Here is a 10,245-nt window from a genome sequence, read left to right as displayed (position 1 = left end):
CTGTTTTCTCCCCTTCCTCTCTCCCCTTTTCAGACTCCAGTGCAGTGCAGTGGTCGTTGGTGCCAGCCTTGGCCCCATCCCTGATGCTGCTCCCACCTATCGTGTCTCTGACCCTGTGTGCTCCATGTGCAGCTGTTTTCTCCCCTTCCTCTGTACGTGTGTGTGTCTGGTTGTGTTGTGTGTGTGTACGCGGCTTCCTCTCTCTCCTCTTCTCTGACTCCAGTGCAGTGTTCTACCTGGCAGTGACGGGTGCTGCCCTGGCTCTTCGTCGTCAGTGCTGGCCTTGCTCTTCCCTGCCGCTGTTCCCAGCTGGACGCTGAATTACGACTGCTGCCCTCGTTTCACTGAATTTTTAGCGCTTTTTTTTTAGCCGCCCAAGGTTTCTTCCAAGTTTCCCTACTAAGGTTTCTCTTGGGAGTTTTTCCTTGTGTGCATTAGGGTCTAAGGCTGGGGGTGCCGGGTAGGTTAGGCTATGTAGAATAGGTAGCTTGTTTGTCTTGCTAAAATCTGCTCTTGTCTACCTTGTGTTTTTCGCTATGCTTTTCCTATATAATTTTGTTCAACATTGATTGTGTTTAGTTCGATCTAGCTAGACACTTTCTCTGTAAAGTCCTCTGAGACATGCTTGTGATAAAGGGCTATATAAATAAACAAACTTGAACTTGAACTTGAACGAATGTGATGCGGTTTCTGTTACCCTCTAGTGGTCGGAAAATCGCTTAGTGTAGATTTAACCTTGGAATAGCAGGGAGTTTCAAATGCTGCATTGTCATACCCAACTGGCAACCACAAGATGCATCACTAGTGATGAAAAATCACCTAAAAAGTGTCTTTTGGGCTTTATCAAGAAAGAAGAGTGGAGGTGGTAACATGTTTTTTAACAAGGTAACAAGGTAAAACACACAAAGAGCCGGATCACTGCAGCCAGGGGTGCAGCAGCAGGTTCTTCAGGGTGGGAAGGCTTTTCAGGATCAATTAGCCAGGCAGCTCCGCAACAAATCCTGGCAATCTGGAGAGAAAGACAGGGATCAAAGATGAATACATGAGGTGTGTATTAAAGATGTAGGTGGGTGTATGTGTGTGTGCGTGCCTTACGTTGTGACAGCTCGTCCTTGGTGACAGGTTGGCTGAGGAGGATCTCCCTCTGGGTGCTGAGGGGGAAGTATCCAGACATCATGCCGTAGAGCAACACCCCCAGCTGCTACACTGCGGTCGGACCCGCGCTGTAGGACCTGCGCACATACCACTCTGGTGGGGTGTACTCGGGGGTGCCTTGAATACACAGAGACACCGAGAGTGAGAGACGGAGGGAGGGAAAAAGATAGAGATAGAGAAAGAGTGAAGAACAAGAACAGAAGCCGGGCAGCATACCGTAGAACGTTGTGTACAATCCGTCTTTCAGGATGGTGCCACAGCCAAAGTCTATGACCCTGAGACGTGGGGTGTAAGAGCCAGTTTCCACACAAGCAGGTTCTCAAATTTGATGTCCCTATGCTGGACCCCTTCAGAGTGGATCTCCAACATCACATGAACCAGCTGCCTCAGAAGGATCTGAGAGCGAGAGAGGACAGGGGAACGGGGAGAGCTCAGAGGGTATGCTATCACAGCCTGGACTGCTCTTCTGAGGGACTCCACACACACAAACACACCACCCATACATCTATTCTTCCGCGCTCCTAACCTTGGCCTCGTGCTCCTGCAGGGAGCCACCGCTCTCCTTGATGTAGCCAAAGAGGTCCATGCAGGGGGCAGGTCTCTCCATCACCAGGATCAGCTCCTGGCCCAGTTCGTAATAGTCCAGCAGGGTCACAGCCGCGTTTTCGCCATACGATCCTGGTTCACCTCTTACTTTGAAGAGCAGCAATACCTCCAGGGGAAACTGAATTATCTCTCCATTCAGAAACTAAAAGATGGAGAAAATAAACCAAAAAAATGATCCCGAGCAGGCTGATAAAATTAAAAATGAAATCAGACAATGAAATTGAGACGAACGTTCCGAATTTTAAGAAGACTATTATATTATATATAAACATATAAATGAAAATCCATATGAATGCTCATCATATCCTATGTATTGATAAATGCTATAATATACTCTTGTATTTTCAGATCCTAGAAAGCTGCTCTGTCAATTTAAGACCTGTGTTGGTGACTTTAAATCATCTAAAAGGTGCAATAACATATAATATAATAAAAACCTTCTTTTCCTTCATTTTCACAAAAAATACTTGCTTCCTGCACCTACATTTTTACTATATTTATCTGTTTAGCAGACCCCTTTATTATAGATTACCAAAAGGTGGGAAAAAGAATGCAACCAATGATATCTGCCGTAATTCTTGATGTAACATACGACAAGAATTTCACTCAATTCTAAGCTGATTGTGAAACCATGAGGATTTGGCCATCACAAACCCCAGTTTTCAATATTTATTCAAGCAAATATACAGCCCATATGCCACATAATCATGCAAAAGATGGAAAATTATGTTTTTGAATGGAATGGGCCTTGAGACAAATCAGAATTCAAGCCTAATTGAAACTTTTTTTTGTATTGGTAGAAAGAAAACTCACTCAGCACTGGTGTGTGGATCACTTCTTTCACGGCAATGTGTTTTATAGCCACCTACAGGACAGAGATGCAAATACATTGGCTTAGCACTTACAGTGATAAGGATATAGTGAGTGGTATGCCTGTGTGTGTGTGTGTGTGTGTGTGTGTGTGTGTGTGTGTGTGTGTGTGTGTGTGGTTATGTAAGACTTACAGGCAAGTGGTCCTCCTTACGGTAGCCACTGTAGACCAATCCATAGCCTCCTTCACCCAGTTGATCCAGTTTTTCATATTTGGCCTCAAATACAGCTAAAACACACACAAACACACAAAACTAATCTTCCTATCATTCTCTTTCATGTCTACCTGTCTATGTATCTATCTGTCTGTCTCAGCTGACCTTTGCTGCAAGTTTTGCTATTTTTCTTGGTCTGGAGGAGGTCTGTTTGCCAGTGAAGCGCTGGTTGTGGTCCTGAGCTTCTCCACTTTTCTTCTCCTTGGCTCTTCCTTCTTCTTCTTGGCTGCACTTATGGCTGGCCTTCCTCTTATTCCTCCTCTTCCTCGGGAGCTTGCTGGGTTCGCTGTGCCTGTTGCTTACCGCTAGGCCTACGAACGGGAAAAGGCCAGGCATGGTGCCATTAGCTTGTTTGCTCCATGTGATGAATAGCTGTAATATTGTATGATATGGCCTTTCTGTCTGGTGAGAACGCAGGCCCAGATCACAACCACTTTATCAGGACGAGGAAAACAGTGAAACAACAGGAATCAGATCTACAACTTGAGGGACTAATTCTCACATAGGTTAGTGCCCATCCTACCTGATAAATTGTATGGATTAACATGTAATAGGTACTGCAGATTTTTGCTAGGATTTCATACTCACCTAGATCTCTCCTGGATGTGAGAGAGCATAGAGACTTTGACTTTGGCACAGACTTACAGCCGTGATGTGATGGAGGCATGTTAAAAGTTTGGACTGAATCTTAATCACCAAAGCTAATATATTTCTCTTAAAATGTCTTAGTGTTGTTGAGTGTGTTATCTTTTGTGATGCCACAAAGTTGACAGAATGCTCATAAACTTCGATTAATCCAGCAATCAATAAAGTACAATGAAATAAAATAAAGAAAAAAAGTATTTAATTACAAAAAACAACACATAACTTTAATTTAATTGTATTTTGTGTGTGTTGCATGTGTGTGTGTGTGTGTGTGTGTGTGGGAGGGGGAGACCTCACATTGTTGACATGTAATGTAAGCCTAATGGCAAACTGTGGAAAGGGGCTTAAATTGTTAACATGGTGGAAAACAACCTGCATTTCCCTGTGTGCCTGCATTTACAAAGCATTTACATGGAATGGACCACATACAGCACTCTGGTGAGAAGAGAAGAGACGATCATAGTCAACTTGGAAATAAAAGAAAAAGTCAAGCTATGTGATATTTATTATTTCAATATAGAAACAAACACACATAAAACATCACATTCATAAAACATAATAAATAAATCACAGAATAAATGTGTACAGACAGCGCTGAGTCTGAGAAAACACAACCCTAACCCTTAATTATATTTATAATATACTACATTATAAACATAATTTATGATAGTAACTATAATAATAATTCAAAATTATAATATTCATTATTATTCATGTGATTATTATTAATGTTGCTCATTATTGTTATTCGGATTATTAGTATTATTATCATTATTATTATTATTCATATGAATTATTATTTATGATAGATACGATATTATGATATTATATATATATATATATATATATTATTTAGATATTTATAATTGTCATAGGCCTATATGCTACTATCTTTATAATGTTACTGTTTTACTTTCTGCAATAGTCGAGTTTCGATACATTCGCTGCTACTTTTGTACATTTCATACTTTGTTCGACCTGCCCTGTACATAGTCTTTACATATATATTTTCATTTCCTATTTTGTATTTTTCTTTTTATTCTTTTTATTCTAGTACTGTAGTTTTGGTTGTTTATGTTGTTTGACCTGAGCCTTGCCCTAAGCATTTCATTGTACAGATAACCCTGCGTTTCTGCACATTTGACAATAAAGAACTTGAACTTGGACCCTAACCCTCACCTCCTTTGATTTTTAACGCTCATCATACCAACAACACAAAGGTTTCAGTACATTTTGAATCACCAAAAAGTGAATTGACCCCTAACCCTTATGCACAGAGAGCAGGCTCCAAACATTTTTACCCACCAGTTACTATGTTGTGATCTTGACCCATGACAAACAGGACACATCATGCCAATCTGCTTGTAGAGGACCATTGAAACCACCATAGCTGCAATCTGTAACGACAACATGTCATATGATCACTAAGCATTCTAAACAATATGTGTAATGAAGCTGAGATATAGCCTGTAGGTTATTTATTGTAAATGTATAATATTCTGAAAGGACTGGCACTTACATGGTTTATCCTTCCTATGATATGTCAAAACTGACCCATTTTCATGGTTATTATGTAATAAATGCATGAATGCAAATGGCATAAATGCATAATTATTTCTTATATAAGGCTTAAGGCTTCATGATAGCATAAGCATAGGGTTTACAAGCTTATAAAATTATTAACTATTGCAGCATTATTAACTATTATCACTGTATTGATTTCTGTCATATATTGTGACAGTAGGGACTGTGGGTTAAATTTGACTAGAATATTGGTGGTTGAACTTATTTTGAGGGAGAGCAGAATAGGCTTGCAGGGTCTCTCTCTCTCTCTCTCTCTCTCTATCTATCTATCTCTCTCTCTCTCTCTCTCACACACACACACACACACACACACACACACACACACACACACACACATTGAATATTGAATAGAGATCTGAGACTCTGAAGATGAGTATGACCCTGACTATGATGAAAATTGAAGCTTCCTCTGATAGGGAAAGCCCTGGCGTGACATAAAAACCCCCCAGAAAAAACGCAATCCATTGGCCACAAAACCATATTAAAATTTGCCCTGAGTTTTTTGCATTGTTGTAAAAATGAAAGAGAGCTCTGTTTTCCCAAAGAAGCCGTAACTTAAAGGTCATTTGTGATTAAAGGTCCCATATTCTCCACTTTCCAGTGTTTTATTTTATGTCTTGAGGTCCATTAAAAACCATTTGTGTGGTGTCATGTACCAAAAACACTCTCAATCGATTTTGACACATTCATTTTCCAGCATCTCTCTGAGCCTTACCAAGAACAGGCTGTTTCTGTTGCTGTGTCTTTAAGGCTCATTAATATTAACGACCCCTCTGTTCTGATTGGCTAACTGTTTCAAGAGTGAAACGTGAGACACCGCAGCTCGGCAGCTACAGGTAGGGAAAACTCTCCGGTAAATAAACAATGGCAACCGCTCAACCACAAAAAAACGCTTTGTTAGCTTATTAGTTCTTACAAAAATGATAATGAGCGAACCTTTGTGACGCCACAAAGGAAGTCCAAACGGCTCGTTTAGAGGCTCGCTTTTCTAATATGGATTGTGTGGATTTAGTTGGCGACCTTGCGTTTTGATACTTTCACCATGTTTAGATAGCACATCCAACTCCTTTATTATCAAAGAGGCAAGGGGAATCCCGTTTTCCACGGTATGGGACCTTTAAACAACAACATAAGACCAACATAAGCATACAATAAACACCAGACATTGCACAACATCAAATAGCCACAATAATAAATACATGATATCACATACGCAAACATTACCGGCATTACAGTGGGAAACATTTCCATTTTGGGGTAAACAATTCCTTAAAGTTGCCTTTTACACTTTACAGTATTTACAGTACAGTAAATAGGGTTTTCAGGAGCTAAAATAAAACAAAAAAAACAAAGCATTACAACCATTGATGTGGTGTTAAATAAAAAGGAGGGTAGAGTATGACCTCCAGTCAGTGATCATCACAAGGCAAACAACTACCAATACAAAACATGTTATGCTGTTCCCCCTCCTTAAAAGTCACCATCCTCATACAACTTACATCAGTTTGATTATGATATATACTATCATATTTATATCTTAAAGATTTATGTCAGTCTAAAAAGGTGGAGCAGCGGGCAAACTGAGTTGAGATGGTTTCCTCCTCCATTACAACAAACTCAATACCATTGTCTAAATCAATTTGAGGGGATTTGTTTCACTCAAGGTAGCGGACGACATGAGTTCTGATAAACAAATAAGTGAAATGCCCCTTTAAAGTCTACATCAGCAGGAGAATTGCAGACGGATGCTGATGTCCATCAGATCCATAGTGCTTCGTCCACAACACTGAAAAACCAATAGGCCAACCAATAGGGAGACGAATTGAAGAGTTTAGACCGTTTCCCTGCATCTGTAACTCCCTACATCATTTATTTCTTTCATTTCATTCATTCTTTCTTTCTTCTTCCCGTTTCCTTCATCTCGTTTTTCTCAAGGAGGAGGAGGATCAAGATTTAAAACGCTGGTCACACATCATGACAGGTTAGTAACAACACTTACACAGCATTGTAGACACTGTTTCTTCTACAGTAGTTTGCATCAAAAGCCCTTCTGCAGCCTGTGTGGTTTATTCACTCCTGGCCCTGTCAGTGTCAATATCTCTTGTAGGCTTTTGCTTTTCCTTTTTACTATTTCTGGTACCTTAACACTGCAGAATACTGTCACTGGAAGCCATTGAGGAAGAGTTTTAATATATCGAACAATATACTGAACAATCATTCAGTCTTGTTCAAATCTAAGCAAAAAAGGACCCGCCTTTTAATTTATGTGACGTTAAAGTGAGTGTCAGACTTGTTTCTTCAGTCTGTGAATCTATCTTCCTCTTCTGAATGGTTCCTCTCAATAACTGTAAAATTATTTAATGTGTCAGGAGAGCAGTCTGGAAAGTCATGACAATATATGCCAAACACAAACTGCATCGGCAAAGAGGCAGTGATGACAAGTGGAAGCTCACTGACAGGAACAGCCAGACACGTAAACCACAAAACTACAGACTCAAAAATGACCACAGAATTGAACCAGCACTTCTGTCCTATTTAATGTACTACTTAATTTTCATATATTATTCTAGAGTTGTACTGTATTTTGTCCACCCTCTGTTATATATGTGTGTATGCATGAGAGTGTGTGTATGTATGTGTATGGTGGGTTAGAAATTTATTCAGAAGAGAAGTGCTCTTCAGCCATTCTGATTGTCGCTCTCTCTCTCTCGCCACTTGATAATAGCTCTGTACTGAGCAGTGGAGGTCTGCCGGGAGTGGGTGGGGGGTTGGGTGGTGGAGAAGGGTGTGTGTGTGTGTGTGTGTGTGTGTGTGTGTGGGGGGGTTAAGGTCATGCCCCGGGCCTAAAAAGGCGAAGCAGAATGCTGGTGGTAGCTAGCAGGTCTAAGAATAACCCAGGGGCCTGTGGCTCAGAAACATGGTGTGAATGTGACTGTACCTAATTTGATCCAGACATTTCTATTGGGTAAATTCAATGCAATTACATAAAACATATTTACAAAAAAAAAAAAGACTTCAGCGGTTTGGAACCACTGTCCACAATGTAATCATGTGAATCCAGCAGCTTCAGAGTGGTTGGTGGGATCAGGTTACCTTGAAGCCCTCCCTCCCTCCCTCTCTCTCTCTCTTTCTCTCTCTCTCTCTCTCTCTCTCTCTCTCTCTCATCCTCATTCCTCTCGCACTCCCTGTGGCTGATCTAATTCTATCAGGGCCAGGGGGAAACTTTTAGGCTGCTCTCTCCACCACCTCAACCCCAGCCAGGCAAAGGGCAAAGACTGACTGACTGAGTCTTGCCACCTTAACTTGGTCTGTCTGTCTGTCTACCCACCCCCACCTACTGGGACTGAAGTCAGCTTTCTGGACCACCCTACGATAATTGGGACCCCCTTATCCATCAATACTTTTTCATTTCTGACAGGAGAAACTGAAAAAGGAAAATGAAGATTCACCTCTTGAGAATGGAAAGAGAGGTGTAGTATTATTGGTAGCTAAAGGGTTAGGATTCTCTCCAGATCTTCAGCATCTACCATCCACTTGATGTTGCTCAACCGGGATTGAACATTGGAATTAAAGCGCACAGGGGAGTTGAGGATCTACTGTATATATGTCTTTTCATGGCGGCGTCATCTGCATAAAGGATTACCTGTTGTTATTTTGAAGCAATGACTGAGACAGTTGAAGGTACAGTATCTATTCATTTATACTCCCTTATTACACCAGAGTACCGCTTTCTAAAATATGTTAAATGAATATGTACTGAGAAGTTCTGATGCTATTCTAGGCCTCTTTAATGTTATGTTTTGCTAATCACAAATGCACATGGTGTGACACAGAGGCCTTGTGATGTTGGGTAGTGCTGTCTGGTGTGGAGAGGAATTTCATGATTGGAAGTATCTAAAAATATGGGGCGCTATCATGTATCGGCTATTGCTATGCAGCTTCGAGGCCCCTGTGATGTCACCGTGCTGTATGCTCAGTCCACATCAACACTGTGCTGCCTGCTGTATACAACCTTATCGACTGATGTTATGTTGAATCAATGACAAATGTTTCTGTTCATAGGGTCAGGTGTAGCCGAGAATGAGCTGAGCTGTAAAATCTTTTGGAAAGACTTGCTATGGCTTTTGCCTTGGCCTTGATCGGAAAAGATGTGGATCTTTTAGATGCATTGATATTGATATAGGCCACAGAAAAATGCTTCTTTTGTTTCCCTTTAAAGAGAGCATTTACGCTTACGGTTAGTTGGCAGCAAATGTGTTTAAAACAATCAGGGGAGTGATAAAATGATTGATGTTTCTGAGGCAGAGAACAGATGAAATGTAAAATTCAAATTGTTCGTCTCCAAATATGTGTGACAAACAATAGTGTTGTACTGAGATAGCTATGTAATAATCTATGGAGTGGAGTGGAGAGGATGTGATGTCTGCACTCGGTATTTCAGATGAGGACCTGTGATCCACTTATTCATACTCTTTACTGTATTCCAAGCCCTCTAAATGGCCATTCTGCAGTTTCAACAGTAACATTACAGCAAATACAGGGCACTCTTACTAGTTTCTGGTTTCTAGTCTCTGCTGGACTCAAACCCCTAACTGAATTATCAGCACGACCATGCTCAACCAACTGGATCGTAAAGGTCTCTGTAGGAGATGTAATGGCTAAAATCCCCTGTGTTGTGAATAACTAGCCATTAACTCCTAATGACTGCTCTGAGATCAGCTGTCATGGATACCTAGTCAGAGTAACAACAGAAATGTCACCCACTGTCTGGAGACAGGTCGTCCAAAAAGAAGGAATGGTGCATAGATGGATGGTCAAACTATTTAGAAATAAAGATGAGTTTTGGTTTAAAAGAGGCGGACAGACAGAGGAATCAAAGTGCAGATGATGTAAGTGCAGATGATGTAAAGATTACAGACTATGAATGTTTTAGTGTTCAATAGTTAAATAAATATGACTTTATTCTGCTTTGGTTTACTGGTAGATGCTGGTTTTCTCTCATTACAGATTTGAATTCAGAACTTTCTGACTTGGTTCCATCAAGAGAAGCAGGGGGCAGGGGAAGCAAAAGAGTAACACTCTGTCCTTCCTCAACAACAAAAATTGAGATGCCCTTAAGCTAATTAACCACCGTTTATTCCAGGGAATCTGCCTAATGGATGACAGTAGA

The 10,245-nt window shown here is 40.8% G+C and overlaps 1 pseudogene; it reads right to left on the bottom strand.

Moving 5' to 3' along the window:
• Window positions 1-971: 971 nt before the first annotated feature.
• On the bottom strand, window positions 972-3,182 carry LOC139932591 (serine/threonine-protein kinase pim-2-like; annotated as a pseudogene).
• Window positions 3,183-10,245: the final 7,063 nt, after the last annotated feature.

This window comes from Centroberyx gerrardi, chromosome 18 (assembly GCF_048128805.1).
Source record: "Centroberyx gerrardi isolate f3 chromosome 18, fCenGer3.hap1.cur.20231027, whole genome shotgun sequence".
Classification (NCBI taxonomy): domain Eukaryota; kingdom Metazoa; phylum Chordata; class Actinopteri; order Beryciformes; family Berycidae; genus Centroberyx; species Centroberyx gerrardi.
Note: the sequence above shows the minus strand (reverse complement) of the source record. Positions and strands in the feature narration are given on the sequence as shown.